Source organism: Carcharodon carcharias, chromosome 12 (genome assembly GCF_017639515.1).
Source record: "Carcharodon carcharias isolate sCarCar2 chromosome 12, sCarCar2.pri, whole genome shotgun sequence".
In the NCBI taxonomy this organism is placed as follows: Eukaryota; Metazoa; Chordata; class Chondrichthyes; order Lamniformes; family Lamnidae; genus Carcharodon; species Carcharodon carcharias.
In genome coordinates, this window is record NC_054478.1 from 66446533 (window position 1) to 66467318 (window position 20786).

Sequence of the window (20786 nt, forward strand, 5' to 3'; positions counted from 1 at the left end):
ATGGTGACCACCCACACCCACATTGACTGTTCACTTAGCAAAGCACACACTATAATCAAAGACCTCACTCACTACTTTTTGTCTTACCCTTTTATCAACAAATACACAACAGAGTGTCATAGGTGAAACTCTCAACAGAATTCCCACTGCCATCAGTGGAAATTCTGTTAAGAGTTCCATCTACTGGCATTACAGGAAAATATAATAGCTAATTATGAATGTTGAAATATTGAATATTTCAATATTGAATATTGAAATTCCATATTGTTTTCATAGGTCAGTTGCCCCACTGTACGTTATATAAGAATTTTCATTTATGTATGAAATATATATTATGGAAAACTAAATCATTATACATACCAATGGTGTCCAAAACATTGTGGCTAACTGGGAATCCAGATGTGGCTAATTGCATTCTTGATTAGTAAATAAAGAGTAATAGACACTAGGCATGTGATTGGAATACTTGAATTTTCATGATGTATACCTCTGTACTGTAACCCTTTTGTGTGTTTGTTGGTGCAGAGATAGGAAGGGGCAAGGCCAATGGAGATTTGAATAGGATAAGAACATTAAAATCGAGGCACTGCTTAATTCAGCAAGTAAAGGGGTGATAGATGAGTGAGATTTGGTCCAATTTAGGGGAGTTCCAGATTACTTCAAGTTTAGAGGGTAAAACAAGGGAATCGAGCCAGCAATGCATTGGAATAATCAAGTCTAGTGGTAATGAAGGCATGAATGAGAGTTTCAGCAAATGAGTTGAGGCAAAGGAGTCATCGGATAATGTTACAGAGGTAGGTAACGGTGATTTTAGTGTATTTCCACATATCTTTACACTGACTGAGTACTTAGACAACAAAAGATAGGATGACAATTGGGAACAGGAAGTTGGGAACGATGTCAAAAAAAACTTAGGAAAGCAAAGATAAACTATAAAATTACATTATCAAGCAATGTAAAAAGAAATAGTATTCTTCAGACATAAATCAGGCCACTAATGAATGCATAAGATAAACTCAGATAATGACAGTGAAATGACAAAGTATTGAATTATATTTATTGGGGACACTAAAGTGGGCATGATATTTGAAAAGAATAAAAGTGAAACAAAGACATTTCAGTTAGAAAGTGGCGGGGGGGGAAATAGTTGATAAACTTATCAAACTTCGAGAAGAAAACTCCTGGTCTTGATGGATTGTATCTATGCATATTAAAAGTTAGCAAAGTGATACCAGAGACACAATTACATATGCATAAAAAATTACTAGAAAAGGGAATGGTGCCAGAAGACTGTTAATGGGGTTCCTATATTTAAAAGGATGACAGAATAAGTCCAGGGAACTATAGACCAGTTACCTTAACATCTGTGTAATAGGAAAGATAATGAAATCTTTATTCAAATGTAATAGGAAAATATTTAAAAACCAGAAATATAACAAGAGTAACCAGCACAGATTTCAAAAGGGGAATAATTCAAGATGGAAATATATTTGGGTTTTCAAAACGCTAACACCTGACGCTGATCGGCCAGGTGTCCGTGCATGCACAGAGTTGTGAACGCGCATTCGGCTCACACTGCGCCTGCCGGTGTATGTGCAGTTTCTCTCATCACTAACATCGGTGTAACAATGCTAGTTTGCACCTGCCACGGTGACATCATTACACACTGGCAATTGTCTGCCACTTGCTAAGCTGCTCTCTCAGGCTCTGGTCAACAGTGCGTTGGTCACTTCACCTCTACTTCTTACTGCCTGCAGCCATGCTGCGCACCTCCCCCTCACACACTCTCCTGCACTCCATGCTGTGCAGGGCTGTAGTCTCCTGCCGTTGCCAGCAAGGCTCCATTTCACTCCTCCAAGGACTCAGCACTTAAATCCTCTAACCTGGCAGACCTGCCCTAGGCTAAAATCTTGCCTTCGAATTGAAAATCCCATTTCATGCAGCTGGCCTAAATTTACTACAGCAGTTGTAAGAAAGGTGACAGATTGGGCTGGTGCTTCCAAATACAGTAAAATCCCAATGAGTTGAATCCCAGAGAATCTGCCCACAAATTCTCTGTAACCTAAAATGCCTACAAATGTGGTTTGTCTAAAACAACAGATTCAAATGCCAAGTGAAAACACAGTAAAGCAGCAAGCATGAGTAAGTCTTTATTCAATTTGTTCACACCTTACAAGGGCTTCAACTTATTAAAGCCCCGGAGCTTTGCATTGAAAAATGTTGGGAGTTAGCTCTGGAAAAGCTCCATAATATTTTCCTGCATAGCGTGCTGTCTTTGAATGTGCATGATACAGTCCACCATGTCGTCAATGCAGTCAAACATGCTTTTGGTGTTTTCATCCTACAGTGTGAAATCCCAGAGCATCTCCACAGCCTTTGCAGCATCAGCTAAGGAAACAGGTGGCCATACAGACTCTTCAGGGTTAACAGCCTCCTCAGGCTTCTTGATTGAAGAATGTACTGCATCTATGATTACATCATCTGTCAAGGCATTGGCAAAATCATTTTGGAGCCAATCATTTCATTGCTGCTGTAACTGCTGCACCCTCACTGCATACCACACGGAAGACAATGTCGTGTTCCGAATCAGTGCAGCCATCTGTCGCTGTAGGTGGAGTCCATGTCTGGCCCAGCTTCTTTGCCAGGGTGGCTCCCCTTTCCTGCAGGATTGGACTGGAAATGGGAATGTTTTCTGCTCGGGCTACCTTGAACTACATTAGCAGAGCTCCTTCAGCGTCGGAAAGGCATCTGTTCTCATCCTTTTCCTTGCTGGAGAGAATGCCTGCTGTCAAGTTGTTCCAAGATGTTCAGCTTGCATTTCATAATGGTGGACAAACTCGATGGTGGAATCTCCCATTCCACCGTGATGTCCAATTGCTCTATCAACTTCACCTTTTCTACGATCGACAGCACTTTTAACTTTCTCACAGATTCAACCAAACTCTCTGGCTTTGCATGTCCTTTCACAAAAGGGTCTCGATGTCAAATGATGGCTTGCCCAGCACTGCGTGATTTTGCATTCTTATATGGTTTAACTCTGCTCTGATTGGTTAGCACGGTCATATGACAAACTTAGACAAGTTCAAATAATCAGGAGTCACCAGTGAGGAATGCTGGCTTATCAAAGGCATCGTTCTATGGGATTTGCTACTCTGCCAGCAGAAATGGTTGACAACTTTGACATAACTGGAATTTCGTGTCATCTGACTTTGACTCATTGTGATTTCACTGTATCTGCAGAGATCCTATGGCAGAGGATTATTTGCAAAACTATTCTGCTAAATATTCAAATTGTGATGCAACTTCAGCTTTTTCAAGGATAACCAGTGCAATTTAGGTGTCACACATTAAATGACATCTGGCAAAACTGTCAGGGCAGATTTCATTTTGAAATACATCGATATTATTGTAGAGCTGTGTTATCTCATTTTTGGCCTGCTTTTTGTGTACAAAAAGCAGGACAAATCCAACCAGGCCAATTACCAACCCATCAGTCTACTTGCCAACATCAAAGTAATGGAAGGGGTCATACACAGTGCTATCAAGCAGCATTTGCTTAGCAATAGCCTTCTCACTGACACCCAATTTGGGTTCCACCAGGGAAACTCAGCTCCTGACCTCATTACAGCCTGGGTTCAAACATGGACAAAAGAGCCAAACTCCCAAAGTGAGGTGAGAATGACTGTTTTTGACATCAAGGCAGCATTTGACTGAGTGTGGCATCAAGGAGCCCTAGCAAAACTGGAGTCAATGGGAGTCAGGGGGAAAACTCTCTGCTGATTGGATTCATACCCAGCACAAAGGAAGATGGTTGTGGTTATTGGAGGTCAGTCATCTCAGCTCCAGGATATCACTGCAGGAGTTCCTCAGGGTAGTTTCCTCGGCCCAACCATCTTCAGATGCTTCATCAATGACCTTCTTTCCATCATAAGGTCAGAAGTAGGAATATTTGCTGATGACTGTACGACGCTCAGCGCCATTTGCAACTCCTCAGATACTGGACAATATCCAGGCTTGGGCTGACAAGTGGCAAGTAACATTCACGCCACACAAGTGTCAGGCAATGGCCATCTCCAACAAGAGAGAATCCAACCATCACCAGGAGCAGGACAAAGCAGCCTGCTTGATTGGCGCCACATCTACAAACATTCACTACCTCCATCATCAACACATAGTAACAGCAGTGTGTACCATCTACAAGATGCACTGCAGGAATTCACCAAGGCTCCTTTGACAGCACCTTCCAAACCCACAACCACTACCACCTAGAAGGACAAGGGCAGCAGATAGATGGGAACATCATCACCTGGATGTTCCCCTCCAAGTCACTCACCATCCTGACTTGATATATTTTTTTATATCGCCGTTCCTTCACTGTCGCTGGGTCAGAATCCTTGAACTCCCTTCCTAACAGCACTGTGGGTGTACCTACACCACAAGGATTGCAGCGGTTCAAGAAGACAGCTCACCACCACCTTCTCAAGGGCAGCTAGGGATGGGCAGTAAATGCTGGCCCAACCAGTGAAGCCCACATTCTGTGAATGAATAAAAAAGGTGCCAGTGAGCTTGTAGGATGGGAAACACTAAGTACAGTGAAAGTTAATGGATGACTTGAAAACTGCTGCTTAAAGCAGGAATCTATTTGCATGAAAATCTTGTGTGGTGATGAAAAGTCATTAGAAGAAAGTGCAAATAATTAAGATGGGTGAAAAGCATAGCAAACTTCCATACAAGGAATAAAGGTAAAATGATGGAAAGAAAAAAATGAGGTATTTGCATGAGTCTTGGGCTTGTGATGGATACCTATTGCAAGCTTATTGCCTGTGAAGGAGGGAGAGAAAGAAGTATGTGAAGGGAACAGTCAGAGATGGACAATATGACGATGAGTAATGGGTGAGAAGGAGGCATAAGCATTGAAATTCTATAATTCAGAGCAAGGACAGAAATAGCAGTAATGTTTTCAGTGTTGTGAAGGAAAAGGTTAGGGGTGTGTGCTTGATTTTAGGATGGGGAAATTTGCCCAAATTCTGCAGAAAAAGAAGCATTGCTGAAACCTCTGTACATTTCTTACAGCAATGCTTTGTATCTGGATGAAGTAAATGGAATTGAAAGAAATTGTTCAGAGGTTAAGCTAAAGGAAGAGGAGAGTGTGGATGTACGTTTTGTGGGATGCTGTTTAAGGAAGAAGCATTACGCCTAGAAACTATATTTGAGGGGTGAAACTGGAGGAATTGTGTGACATAGTAATGCAGTTGGGTAGGACATAGACAAGGTGGGGGAAACAGGAATTTGAGTGCAGAGGGGTTTGGTGTTCACAGGTGGTGGGGTGGGTAGTTAGGTGGAGAGTTCAATAATGCATATCATTTTTTTGAGAAGCAATATGCCATCAGGTGTATTATATTTTGTTCATACATTTATTAAGTCTTTATTTTAAATGTCAGTTATGATTTTCCAATATTGCAATTTTAAAACTATACAATAATTAATTACAGTTTTAGACTTTTACAGTGGGTAATAACATAACTGACATTTAAAATCTGCTCAGAAGCATCTTGAGGGGATGGGGGATGGTAAAATTACTTGTCTTTAAAATTTGAGTAATGGGTAGTTGATGCCATTCCCATTGCCCGACACTTATGTGGCACAAATGTGACTTGTCACTCCAAGCCTGGACATTGTCCAGGTTTTGCTGCATTTGGACATGGACTGCTTCTGTATCTGACAAGTTGTGAAAGGTGCTGAACATTGTGCAATCAGCGAACATCCCCACTTCTGACCTTATGATGGATGGAATGAAGGTCATTGATGAAGCAGCTGAAGATGGTTGGGCTGAGGACACCACCCTGAGGAACTCCTGCAGTGATGTCCTGGAGCTGAGATGACTGACCTCCAACAACCACAACCATCTTCCTTTGTGCTAGGTATGACTCCAACCAGGAGAGTTTTCCCCGATTCCCACTGACTCCAGTTTTGCTAGGGCTCCTTGATGCCGCACTCGGTCAAACGCCGCCTTGATGTCAAGGGCAGTCACTCTCATCTCATTTCAGGAGTTCATCTCTTTTGTCCATGTTTGAAACAAGGCTGTAATGATGTCAGGAGCTGAGTGACCCTGGCAGAACCCAAACTGGGCATCAGTGAGCAGGTCATTGCTAAGCAAGTGCCGCTTGATAGCACTGTTGATGACCCCTTCCATTACTTTACTGATGATGGAGAGTAGACTGATGGGCAGTAATTAGCCGGGTTGGATTTGTCCTGCTTTTTGTGTACAGGACATACCTGGGCAATTTTCCACATAGCCAGGTAAATGCCAGTGTTAGCTGTACTGGAACAGCTTGGCTAAGGGTGCAGCAAGTTCTGGAGCACAAGTCTTCAGTACTATTGCACCATGAGAATCCAGGTGGAATCCCAGTTACAAACAAGTTTAGGCACCATCACAGCAGAAGCAAACATCTTCCAGCAAGGGGTTTTGGGGGTGGTGGTGGTGGGAAGTAGAGAGAGTATCTAAAAACATGACTCTATGGGCTATGGGGATCAAGTAGGGAAATGGGACTGACTGGATTGCTCCTTGGGGAACTGGCATGGACTTGATGGCCCAAATGGCCTCCTCTTATGCCATAAATGACTATGACTCCAAATGTGTGGTGAAGATGGCAGCGTGGGGAGGAAAGGTGACAGATTCTACTAAGCATGACAAAGGATAAATGGATAAAAGACCTGAAAAAATTAATGAAATCAAACCATTGCATCCACTAAATAGCTCAGTCAGCAGCAGGATCCAAGCAAGTAGGTAGTCAAAGGTACAGAAGTGGGCCTCACAGCAATCTTGGCAGCTGCAGAGTTAAAAGGCTTTTAAGAATAATGTAAAAAGAGCAAAAGAGATTCAAAAGGGAGTCAACAAAAACCAAAAGTCCCATTTCAACAAACCTCAGGCGTATAAGGTGCATACCGTAATGTATATGTTGAGGGTATAAGAAAGGCATATGGGGGGGGGGGGGAAACACAGCAATAATAATTTAAACATTTAGAGTGTGCGCATGTTTTGCACCATTATACCTTAATATATTGAGTTTAACATTTGCCCCTAACACTTTAAAGGTGTAACATTTAAATGCCAGTGGTCAATTTAGAACCTGTAATTTTAGGAGGTACAGTTCGTCTATGATTGTTTTTAGCATTCTACAATTTTATCCAATGCAGTATAAAGCTTTCAAATCACATTAGTGCTTAAGCATCATTGCCATGCTCCAGTGCCAAGCTATGACAAAATAGCTTGCAGAGAGAATGTTATGCATTACCAGCGGCACTGATTTACAATGATCAAAAAAGATTTGCATTTATATAGCACCTTTCATAGTCCTTTTATGTCTCAAAGCACTTTACAGTCAATTAAGTATTTTTGAAGTGTTGCCACTGTTCCAATGTGGGAAACGTGGCAGCCTATTTGCATACAGCAAGCTCCAATTCACACAGATGTGATAATGACAATATAATGTGTCTGTGGTTGATTGAGTGATAAATATTGGTCAGGACACCAAGGATAACTGCTTCTTTGAAATAGTGCCATGGGATCTGTTATGTCCACCTGAGAGGACAAACGAGGCCTCAGTTTAATATCTCATCTGAAAAACAGCAACATCAAGTAAAATCGCATTTTTCATTCAAATATCAATTACTTTCAGATTCAAAATTATGATTTGTCAATGTTTTGTGAGAATTGTGAATCAGTGGCCTTGATGAATATATTTGTTATCTAACACAGATTTGATAACTGTATTTTTAAATGTTGGAACCAGGAGCTAAGGCTCCACGTACATAGGTGTGTAGCATAAGAGAACAGGGCAATGGAAAGCTTTAATTCAGGACCGTTGTCATGGATGTGCACAAAATATCCTGCAGGGAACTTAATTTTCGGCATGGTTTTATATTTGAAAATTACCACAGGCTTTAATTTTGTTCCGTCAGCCATGCAGGCTAATATTACTGTGAATCTTGTGTTCCCTTGTCCTGTGGTTTTCACTTTCCGCTTCGTGATTCTGGTTTCTAGGCATATTGAAATTCATAGGTGCTTCATCTATGTCGTCAATGTAATATAATGGGTACTCATGTTTTTGCCGCTGTCCGATGAATCATTAGAAACTGGAAATTTGGCATCAAGATCTTTTGGTAGTTTGAGCAATCTTGGTCTTCTGCCACTACACGAGGCATTTGTGTTCCATGGAACAGCTGCACCAACTAGCTTTGCTGGTCTCAATTTGATTTGGCCCACTTTAGTGCGCATACACAAGGCATTTCTGAGAACGGTGTAACCATTCCAACGATTTCAGAGAGCCTTTTCCAATACATGGTTTTCAAAATGATGCCAGTGGCTGGTCCCTGTTCTCATGGCACATTTGGTCTTGGGTATCTTCTTTAGGGCAGATTCCTTCTTCCATTCTTGCACCAACTTTTCATTAATACCAAGTTCCCTCACTGCAGCAGTTATTTGATGAGTTGAAAAATGATTTGAAGAAAAAGTGAACCCATTTCTGTTCCTCGTCTGCCATATGCAGTCTGCTCTGTGTGGGGACGTCTTAAACTCCTGCTCATCTCTTTGGCAACACAGCCTGTATTTACCTGCTTGACCTCATGCCCTGGCTTAAAGTGAGATAATGAAAAATCAAGTCCAACTCCTAATGTAGGTATAGCAATTCTTAGCAGAAAAGATGGGGTGATTTATACACTGTATATAGGCCTAAATATATTTTTGACATCAAATAAATGGGGGAATCTTTTATGCCAGGTTAACTTATACACCCCAATCTACGACAAGACATAGCTACTAAGTAAGTGGGTTGTAAAAATAAAAAAAAGGTACCTTCTTGGCCATTACTGGCAAACACGTTCAAGTTCAAGTGTATACTTTTCTTTGCTATCTTAGGGCTTTTGTCACAGATGCAGGATATTGATGGGGGGCAGTGTGAGAAGAAAAGAGAATGTATGGGTAGATAGGAGCTGAATCAGAGGCTAAGCATGATAGATTACAAGAGCAATGGAACAAATACCATGGGAACAGCGTAGCCCAGGAGAGTGTTAAACTTAGAGTCAACATTATACTCTAGACGTATATAACTATATGACTCTTCTGGTGTAACACATTAAGAGTCTGAGTTTACACTGTTTTGTGGTATATCGTACATATATATTATAGCGATTAATAAGCCAATTTACTTTATTGGAGTAATTGAAATGTCAGTGATACTTTTGAGGCTCAAGTTCTATGATGATATGCATACTCGAGAGGAAACTATAAATCAGTAACCTTGATTATTTAAAAATTAGCTTAACTACATACTTGCAGTTCATTTTATCTTACCCTTTAATTTTCAGCAAATGCTCCATTTCTGACACAGGTACGATGGGCCAAGTGGCCTCCATCTGTGCCATAAACTTTATATGATTCTAAGCGAGTAAAAGACAGGTTTTCAGACCTGTATAGCAGCTTTGCAGAGTCGGGGAATTATTTGGGTTGGTTGTTTTGGGAGGGCGATCCTGGGGTTCAGATTAGGGGCTATATGCAGAGAGTGGGATAAGAGTTTCAAACCGCAGGGGTGCAGCTATGGAATGTTGAAGCTTTGGAAGGACTGTTCATCACTGGGAAAGGATCACATGTGAGAAGGTAATGTCAGGGCATGGAATGGTTGGATAGAAAAAGTGTTTTGGCAGACAGGCAGAGTTTAAGGCATCGCAGAGCTGGGCCATTGACACTGGGCATGGAAGTGATGGGAAAGTAAGCTTAGGATACAGCACTACTCAGGTATGAAAGCAATATGTAGGGGTGTGGAGATAGGGATATTCTTTGGGATCACACATGTGGAAGGTCATGGGCATCCAAAAAATAAGTCTGACAGTTGGAGAAAATGGGGAGGGGGAAAGTTTCTCAAGAAAAGGTTTTCCCACCAATGACTTTCCACTTGTTGGGAACCCAAATAAATTGGTGCTCTCCCAACCTCCAGACCCCACTTCTGGTCCTGGCTCCTCCCTCCATATCAATAGTATCAAAAGCCACACTTTTGCCCATTGTTAGCAACCAATTATAAGCTTGTCACCAAGTAACACACCAGTTTCAAAAGTAGTGAACAGCATACATAGTTTCCAGCGATATAGTTTTCAACATCCAGTGAAAGGCTTGGGGATAGGGGAAGTAGCCTTGGGAATGAAAAGGTAGCAACTACATGTGAGGATTTTTATTTCGTAAATCACAACACGACCGATTAGGAAATCGCATTTTAAGTGAATCACAGCAGAGCCACCATTGGAAGAATGAATTGGGAAAACTGAATAGAACAATTCAAACCTGACAAACATTATGCAAATAGTATAATAGGAATGGATTACAAAAGTAATTACGTCTAGCATGTTTTAATATTCGACTAATAGATCACCATGGCATTGCTTACTTAGCCAGAGAATTCTTTCATATTAGCTGGGTGTTGATTATCAGGGCTACTGATTTACATTGAATAAATAAATCAAATTCCATTTTTAAAATGTCTACTGAGATTTAACTAATGTCCTTCACAGTGAATAAAGTGGGTGACAATGGTGTAATAATGTCATTTGACCAGTAATCCAGAGCCCCAGACTAATGGTTTGGAGACATGGGTTTCCATGTTGGAATTTAAATTCAATTCATAAATCTGGAATTGAAAAGCTAGTATCAGTAATGGTGACCATGAAACTATCATTGATTATCGTAAAAAAAAACCATCTGGTTCACTAATGACCTTTAGGCAAGGAAATTGGTCATCCTTACCTGGTCTGGCTCTATGTAACTCCAGGCCCACGGCAATGTGACTGACTCTCAACTGCCTGCTGGAATGGCCTAGCAAGTCACTCAATTCAAGGGCAAATATGGAAGGACAACAAATGCTGACTTTTGAAGTGTATTACTGTTGTACAGCACTGTACAAATATAACAATTAGTGCACATAATTGATAAGTGATCTGAGTTAGCAATGTTAGGACACCAAGAGAACTTCCCTGCTCTTCTCTGAGCATATATTCTAGGCTGTCACTTCAATACAGTACTATTGAGGGAGGTATAGGCTGCTGCTCTTACCTATAAAAAATTCCACCCATTTCAAAGTGCTCATTATGAAGCACAATGGGATATTTCTGACACATGGTAAGGTATCATAGAAAAGCAAGTCTCTCATTGTTTATAATGAATAAATCGTTTTGCTCATTCTACTAATTTGTGGGTAAGGGGCTACAAATAACAGGGAACAAGATGGAGTTGTGTTTAATTCATTTGTTTTGAGGAAGAGAATTCCATAAAATGTGACTGCTTGGTTGAAGGCGCTACTGAAAATTGTGAATTCAGGGGCATACAAGACAGAGAAAAGCAAAGCTGGAGGTTTAAAAAGGATGAGAATTTTAAATTTGAAATGTTATGAACTATGTGACAGCCGAGTGATGGGCAAGTGGAATTTGGTCAGCTGAGTTTTGGATGAACTTATGGAGGGTGGCAGATAAAAGGCCAGCCAAGACAACATTGGTACAACCAAGACTGAAAGTAACAGAAGGTCTGAAGGTTTCAACTGTAAATAGGCTGGGACATTCAACAGACACTTTTTGTTGGTTTTCAATGTGTACAGCACTATCAAGGCTGAATTTTACTTGCCCATCCCTTGTTCCCACAAAAAAAGGTCTTCTCTTTAAAGCACTGAGGTCTTTACAACATAGTGTTCCCAGAAAGAGTAGGAAATTACAGGATATGATTCAGTCGCAATAAAGAACAGCAGCGATCTATTTACAAGTCAGAATGGTATGTGACTTGGTGTGATTGGGGTCAAAAGCTGAACGTCAAGTCAAACAGGACAGAGGTTATAAACAACCTACCTCATCCGGAGAAGCTCATGGCAAAGGTATTGTTTTTGTAGGGGCAAAAGACAACAGCCAACATTTAACTGGAGAAAATAAAGACTCACCCGAGACTGGATATCAAGCAGACTGTCCAACCAGGCAGAGGCAGTGGAGAAAATTGAGAGAAGTGGGGAGCTACAGCTGGGCATCATTGGCATACAAGTGGAAGATGATTCCATGATTATAAATACCATCACCAAAGGGCTGCATTTACTTCAGTGGTGCAGGGATGCATTCCTGTGTTCCAGAGGTAACAATGTAGGGTGGATGGAGAGGCCATAACCAGCGATGCTATTAGAAATGCTGTGGCTACAATTACATAATTAAGAGAGGAACCAAATAAAGACCGCCCACAGAGCTGGAGAACCAAATAAAGACCGCCCACAGAGCTGGAGAATGCAGGGAAGGGATGGAAAGAGAATGTCATTGCTGGCCATGTCAAAGGCAGCAGAGACACAAAGCAGGGATAGTGCACCACAGTTAGAGAACAAGGAACCCGATGGGCTTTGGGTGCAAGAAAAAGGAGGCAACAGTAATTTTTAGACTTTAGAGCTAGCAAACATAACTACAAAAGGTCTTTTCAGGTCCTGCACATTCCTGCGCTGTACCTTCATTATATGTTTAAAATAGTGAAATATATTTCACAGTATAAAATTATATATTTGTGATTAAAGAGTTATTCAATTTTAGCCTTTGATAGAAAAAGTACATTTGGTAACACCCATCCACATACTAAGTATTTTTGAAAGGATGAATAGTACACACAATAGTTACTTCTAATTCAGAACTATTTCATGATAAATATGGAAAGTTCAGAGAGGAAGTGAAAAAGAGGGGCAAAGAGAGTATATGGGGAGACTGGTAGCTAACATAAAAGGGATTCCAAAAGTCTTCTATAGTACATGCATAATAAAAGCGGAGTAAAAGGAGTGGTGGAACGAATTAGGGACCAAACAGGGGATCTACACACAGAGGAAGAGATCATGGCTAAGGTACTAAATGAGTACTTTGCATCTGTCTACCAAGGAAGAAGGTGCTTTTGAAGTCAGTGAAAGGAGGTAACTGAGACACTGGATGGGCTAAAAATTAATAAAGAGGATGTAGTAGAAAGACTGGCTGTACACATTGATAAGTCACCAGGACCAGATGGGATGCAACTGAGCATAATGTGGGAAGTAAGGGAGGAAAAAGAGGCACTGATCATAATCTTCCAAGCCTCATTAGATACAGGTTTGGTATCAGAGGTCTGGAGAACTGCAAATGTTACACAATCATTCAAAAAAGGGATGTAAGGATAAAGCTAGCAACTACAGCCCAGTCAGTTTAATCTGAGTGGTGGGAAAACTATTAAAACAATAATTTGATACAAAATTAACAGTCACTTAGACAAGTATGAATCAATTAAGAAAAGCCAGCAGGGATTTGTTAAAGACAAATAGTGTTCAGCCAACTTGCTTGATAAAGTAACACAGCAGATTGATGACAGTAACACCACTGATGTGGTGTATGTCAAATGCCACATAATAGCCTTGCCAGCAAAGTTGAAGCTCATGGAATAAAAGGCAGTGGCAGCATGAACACAAAGTTGGCCAAGTGGCAGGACAGAGAGAGTAGTGGTGAGAGTAGTGGTGAACTATTTTTTTTGGACTGGAGGAAGGTTATTTAGTGGTGTTCCCTAGGGACCAGTACTTGGACCACTGCTTTTTTGATATTTATTAATAACCTAGACTTGGATGTGCAGGGCACAATTTCAAAATTTGCAGATGACAAAGCATGCAAGTATTGTGAACTGAGAAAGATAGAGATAAACTTCAAGAGGGCATAGGCAAGCTGATGGAATGGGCAGACAAGTGGGAGATTAAATTTAGTACAGATAAGTGCAAAGTGATACATTTTGGGAGGAAGAACAAAGGGAGGCAACAAAATAAAGAGTGCAATTCTAAAGGGGATGCAGGAACAGAGACACCTTGGGTTCAATTGCACAAATCATTGACGGTGAGAGGCCAGGATGAGGAAGTGATTAAAAAGGTATATGGGATACTGGGTTTTATAAATGGAGCTATAAAATAAAAACAGAAGTTATGATGAATTTTTATAAAACGCTAGTTTGACTTCAACTGCAGTACTATATCCAATTCTACTCACTGCAGTTTAGAAAGGACAAGAAGGCTTAACAGAGGGTACAGAAAAGATTTACAAGAATGGCTGCAGGGATGAGGGGCTTCGGTTACATTGATAGGTTGAGTCTGCTCTCCTTAGAGAAGCTTGAAAAGCGATTTGATAGAGGTGTTCAAGATTGTGAGGGGCCTAAACAGAGTAGATAGAATGAAACTGTTCCCTTTGGCAGAAGGGTCAAGAACCAGAGGGCACTGATTTAAAGTTACTGGACTTTTAACAGAACCTGAGGGAAAACCTTTTTTATGCAGTGTGTTCTGGAATGCACTGCTTCAGTGCGTCCTGGAGGCTGTTCAATCGTGGCTTTCTAAAGGAAACCGGATAATTACCTTAAGACAAAAAAATTGTAGGGCTACCAAGAAGGGACTGGGAGGGGTGGAACTAAACGATTTGGTCTTGCAGACAGCCGGCAGGGACACAACGGACCGAATGGCCTCATTCGGTACTGTAACCAATCTAGAATTCTATGACCTGAACGGCATTACTTGTTGTTATTTTCAAGCTGTGCCTGTTCACTTTCCTAATTGCTACATCAATTTTAAAGTGCCATATTAAAAAAAAACTGCTCACCTCCCAATTGAAAGTGCCGCGAAATTAGCAAAAGCCTTAATTTTAACTCAATGCTAAAAAAGTGGTGAAAAAGAACTCCAGGAGAAAGAAAATGCTCCCAAAACATACAGCTGCTGGAGCGATTGGGATCGTCTACTTCACACCCGTCCGCCGACATCCACATCAAAGAAGCTTGTTCTTTTCGCGGTCAGGGCGTTCCCGTCGGGTCGGGTCAGAAACAAGTCCTCGCATTTCCAGTTCTCAGGCAGTCCGCACCCTGCCTTCCCCAGCCTGTGACATGGGAACCCGAACTCTCCTCCGCCCACCCCCCCAACCCGACCACCTCGCCGCCCAGAAAAAAAAACAGCACGGCAACCTGACAAGCCCGGGCTCCCTCCAACTCGTTCCGCCGCTCAACTTTCCCGCAGATAAATCGGTGCCGCTGCCATAACGGGATCTCGGCTCGATTCGGCCCAGCGGCGGTTTGAGCTCGCCAACATTTAATCATCTAAGTTCATTACAGCCTCGGAGAAAGTTCACGCAGCCGATAAAAAAAAACCTTCCCAGCCGTCCACGCGGAAAGCCAGCAAGAGGCTCGCGAACAACCATGGCGGTCGCGTCCTTGGCCGAACTTTCAAACTTACCGACTCTCGGTGAAACTTTCCTCTGTTCCAGCCGCCGTCCGTCGCATTCACAGCGACCAGCCTGCGCTCACTCTCTCTCGCGCCCCCCCACAACCACCAGCACCAATGAGGTCATTAGAAGGAACTCCCGCCTCCTCCCCATGTCCATTGGCTTATTTCCACACGCACAGACCTTCTCCAGTGAATAATTGACCAACAGAACGTCAATCATATTTAAGCCTCGCCCATTTAGAAATGAACCCACTGTACATTAAATAGAATAGGAATGTGCTGAGGTTGGAGATGAATTAACAGGAACTGCTCCACCTATTAGTGGGTTTACAAAGTATCTTTTAACCCCTACACAAATCTCATTAATGAAGTGGCAAGTAGTCGAGCGGATAAAAGCAAAAAAACTGCGGATGCTGGAAATCCAAAACAAAAACAAAAATATCTGGAAAAACTCAGCAGGTCTGGCAGCATCTGCGGAGAGCAGCACAGTTAACGTTTCGAGACCGAATGACCCTTCAACAGAACTAAGTAAAAATAGAAGAGAGGTGAAATATAAACTAGTTTAAGAGTTGTGGTTGCAGGGTGACCAAGACTGGGAACTCAATATTCAAGGGTATTTGACATTCTGGAAAAATAGGCAAAAAGGAACTGAAGGTGGGGTAGCTATGTTAATAAAGGAAGGTATCAGTGCAGTGGTGAGTGGTGATATAGGTGCAATAGATCATGATGTAGAATCATTTTTGGTGGAAATAAGGAATAGCAAGGGGAAGGAATCACGGGTGAGAGGCGTACACAGGCCCCTGAAGAGTTGCCCCACCGTAGGACAAAGTATAAATCAGGAAATAATTGAGGCATGTAAGAAGGGTGCTACAATTGTCATGGGTGATTTTAATCTGCATATTGACTGGATAAATCAAATTGGCAGGGGTAACATGGAAGATGAATTTGTAGTGTGCACCAGGGATTGTTTCTTAGAGCAATATGTTGCAGAACCTACCTGGGAACAGGCTAGTTTAGATCTAGGAATGTGTAATGAGGTGGGATGAATAAGAGATAACGTAGTTAAGGATCCTCTAGAGGGTAGCGATCACAACATGATAGAATTTCAAATTCAGTTTGAGGGCGAGCAACTCAGGGGGTCTCAAACCAGTGTCCTCAGCTTAAATAAGGGCAATTATGGAGGTATGAAGAAAGAATTGAATAAAGTGGGCTGGGAAAATAGACTAAGGGGAAGGTCAATAGATGAGCTGTGGCAGATATTTAAGCAGATATTTCATAACGCTCAGCAAAAATTTATCCCAGTCAAAACAAAAGACTCACTGAGAAGGTTGAACCATTGGTGGTTAATGAAGGTGGTCAAGGAGGGTATCAAATCAAAAACTAAGGCATACAAAACGCCAAAAACTATTGGTAGGCTGGAACATTGGGAGTTTTTTGGGAACCAGCTGTGAAGACTAAAAAGCTAATAAAGAGGGAGAAAATTGATTATGAAAGTAAATTGGCAAGAAATATAAAAATAAACAGTAAAAGCTTTTACGGATATATAAAAAGAGTGGGTAAAGTGAGCATGGGACCCTTGGAGGATGTGACTGGAGAATTAATAACAGGGAACAGGGAAATGGCAGATAATTTAAATCAATATTTTGCATTGGTCTTCACGGTGAAGGACACTATAAACATTCCAAAGATATCAGATAAGCAAGGAGCTAATGGGAGGAAAGATCTTGTAACAGTCTCTATCATGATGGACAAAGTATTTGACAAACTAATGGCACTAAAGGCAGACAGGTCACTAGGACCTGATAGCCTGCATCAGATAGTGGCTGCAGAGATAGTGGAGGCATTGGTCGAAATATTCCAGAACTCACTGGATTCAGGGAGGGTCCCAGCAGATTAGAAAACTACTAATGTGATGCCTCTGTTCAAGAAGTGAGAGAGACAAAAAGCAGGAAACTATAGGCCAGTAAGCCTAACATCTGTCATTGGGAAAATGCTAGAGTCCATTATTAAAGAAGAAATTGCAGGACATTTAGAAAAGCTTAATGCAATCAGAGTCAACATAGTTTTGCGAAAGGGCAATCATGTTTGACAAATTTGCTAGAGTTCTTTGAGGATATAACAAGCAGAGTTGATAAAGGGGAACCGGTAAATGTAGTGTATTTGGATTTCTGAAAGGCTTTCAATAAGCTGCCATATAAAAATTGATTGCACAAGATAGGAGCTCACTGTATTGGGGGAAATGTATTAGCATGGATCGAGGATTGATTAACACACAGAAGACAGAGTCAGGATTAATGGGTGTTTTTCATGTTGGAAAGTAGCAGCTAGTGGAGTGCCACAAGGATCAGTCCTAGGGCCTCAATTATTTACTATCTGTATTAATGACTTGGAGGAGGGGGCAGAATGTATCCAAATTTGCTGATGATACAAAAATAGGTGAGAGGGCATGTTGTGATGTGGACATAAGGAATCCGCATGGGGATTATAGATAGGTTGAGTGAGTAGGCAAAAATTTGGCAGATGGAGTTTAATGTAGGAAAGTGTGAGGTAATGTACTTTGGTAGGACAAATCAAAAGGCAGGCTATTATTTCGATTGGAGAGAGACTCCAAAGCGTGCACTACAGAGGGATCTGGCCTGTATTGTTAGGGGGTTGGAGTTTAAAAGTAGGGAAGTCTTGTCACAATTGTACAGGGTGTTGGTGAGGTAGCACCTGGAGTAATGTGTACAGTTTTGGTCCCCATATTTAAGAAAGGATATATTGGCATTGCAGGTAGTTCAAAAGAGATTCACTAGCCTGATTCCTGGGATGAAGGGGTTGATTTATCAAGAACAGCTAAACAGATTAGGCCTTTATTCATTAGAGTTTAGAAGAATGAGGGGTGATCTTATTGAAATGTACAAGATTCTGAGAGGGGTTGACAGGGTAGATATTGAGATGATGTCTCCAATAGTGGGGGAATCTCAAACTAGGGCACATAGTTACAAAATAAGGGGACACACATTTAAGACTGAGATGTGAAGGAATTTCTTCTCTCAAAGCGTAATGAATGCCTGGAATTCTGTACACGAGAGTTGTGGCGGTTAGACCACTGAGTGTGTTTAAAGAGGAGGTAGATAGATTTTTGAAATATTGGGGAGTTGAGGACTATGAGGGGCTGCAATAAAAGAGGAGTTGAGGCCTCAGGCAGATCAGCCATGATCTTATTGAATGGTGGGGCAGGAATGGAGGGCTAAATGACCTATCCTGCTCCTATTTCTTACGTTCTTGCTATCATGTGGAGTGAATTGAATTGGCTGAAGACTGGCATTTGTGATGCTGGGGACCTCTGGAGGAGACCGAGCTGGATCATCCACTCAGCCACTCTGGCTGAAGATTGTTGCGAATGCTTCAGCCTTATCTTTTGTACTGATTTGCAGGGCTCCTCCATCATTGAGGGTGGGGACATTTGTGGAGCGAGTTGTTTAATTGCCCACCACCATTCATGACTAGATGTGGTAGGACTGCAGAGCTTAGATCTGATCGTTGATTGTGGAATCGCTTAGCTCTGTCTATCACTTGCTGCTTATGTTGTTTGACACGCAAGTAGTCCTGTGTTATGGCTTCACCAGGTTGACACCTCATTTTTAAGTATGCTTGGTGCTGCTCCTGGCATGCCCTCCTGCACTCTTCATTGGTTGATCCGCTGGCTTAGTGGTAATGGTAGAGTGGGGGCTATATTGGGTTCTAAGGCTGCAGATTGTGGTTTGAGTGCAATTCTGCTGGTGCTGATGGCCCACAGCATGTCATGGATGCCCAGTCTTGAGTTGCCAGATCTGTTCAAAATCTATTCCATGTGGCTTTCTATCCCATCATCCAAATCATTAATGAGGTTCCAACACAAATCCTTGTGGAACACCACTGGTCACATCCTAGCAAATAACTTGTATGCCCACTGTCCCTTTTGTCTGTTCAACTTGGCTAATTACTTGCCAACAAGTCAATCAGTTTCCAATTTTGCTAAAAGTCACTAATTAAGGCTTTCAAAAAGTTTATTTAAAAAATACCCAAATACATTTCCTCATTTAGTCACCTCTCCAAAGAAAATAATTCATGCTCACTCTCTCTGAATATCTGAAAATTTAAAGTATTCAGTCACTCCATCCTTAACCAGAGACTCTAGTAATTTCCAGACAACAGATGTTAGGCTACTTGCTCTACAATTATCTTTTGACCTTCCTTAAAACTGAGGAGTGACATGCATAATTTTCCAATCTAAAAATGACCAGTTCTCAAATCAACAGAATCTTGGAAGATTATGGTTAGGGCATGTGTGATATTCTTCTCTACTTTTGGAACCCAAGATTTGAGACTCCTTAGCACCAATACTTTCTTCAACTGTTGTTATTGTTTACATTAATTTTGGTATACAAATGTTCACTTTAAAAAAATCATTATGGGGATTTGGTGTCATTAACAAGGCAGCATTTATTGCCCATCCCTAACTGACTTGTGGCAGCTGTGGCTCAATGGGTAGCATTCTTGCCTCTGTTGGAAGGTTGTGGGTTCAGGTCCCACTCTGGACAGGTAAGCACAAAAATTCAGGTTGGCACTCTGCTGCAATATTGAGGAAGTGCTGCACAGTTGGAAGTGCTGTTTTTCAGATGAGATGTTAAACTAAGGCCTTGTCTTCCCTCTCATATGGATGTGTAAGACCCCCCTGACTTCAAGAAGCAGACCCATCCGTGCGGTAAAGGTTCTCCCCCAGGCTGTTAGGTAAGGAGTTCCAGGATTTTGACCCAATGACCGTAAAGGAATGATAATATGTAAGTCAGGACGTTGTGGGACTCGAGGACATGGGCAGCTGGCATATGCTAACACCATCACTTAAGTTCCCTTCCAGATGGACAAGAAGTGCCGTCAAAAACTTTAGTTAGTGCTGCAGTGCATCCCGCAGATAGGATACTGCAGCTCCAGTATTGTGGTGAGAGAAAGTGGATGGACTGTCAACTGAGCAGAATGCTTTGTCCTGGATGCTGTCAGAATGCATTGCTAATTTGAGACCTGTATCTTGCTCAAAGATAACTTTGATGCATGTTATTTTTCTAAACGATTTACATGCCAGGCTTCATGCAGCAATCTGGATTCAAAGACGTTTAAGACTACAACCAATGTTGCCCTGATCTGGCTCCATGGAATAAACAAGTCACTGAAGAAGCACTTCCTTGGATTTTCCCAAATTGCAACATGGAAGTGTACCTTATTGGTAGTTAGTAAATCCATATCACACAGACAAGGTCAGATGGTGCATCATAACAATAAGCTGTCATATCATAATGAGCATGATTTCCACACAACTACAAATGTCTGCACAATGTGTTCATGTAAATTGTATAGGAATTTAAAAATGAAAAATTGCTTGAACAGCATCCAAAATATTTATACCTTTTAGCCAAACAGGCTGCATCTATCATCTGAATTCGTAACATGCATGAGACAAATTTTATTTATTTGTTCTTTCATGGGATGTGAGCATCGCTGGCA

The 20786-nt window shown here is 41.5% G+C and overlaps 1 protein-coding gene across 5 annotated transcripts in view; it reads right to left on the reverse strand.

The window, feature by feature from the left end:
• tanc1a (tetratricopeptide repeat, ankyrin repeat and coiled-coil containing 1a) overlaps positions 1-15376 on the reverse strand; it is a 240089-nt gene extending 224713 nt beyond the window's left edge. For 2 of the 5 annotated variants that reach the window (XM_041201801.1, XM_041201799.1), the window contains exon 1: positions 11970-12141. The gene's annotated coding sequence lies outside the window, so the exon portion shown is untranslated. Of the gene's footprint in view, positions 1-4333; positions 4351-11969; positions 12142-15272 lie in introns of those variants that run through there. The other 3 variants (XM_041201802.1, XM_041201800.1, XM_041201803.1) reach the window with 3 other exon arrangements.
• Positions 15377-20786: the final 5410 nt, after the last annotated feature.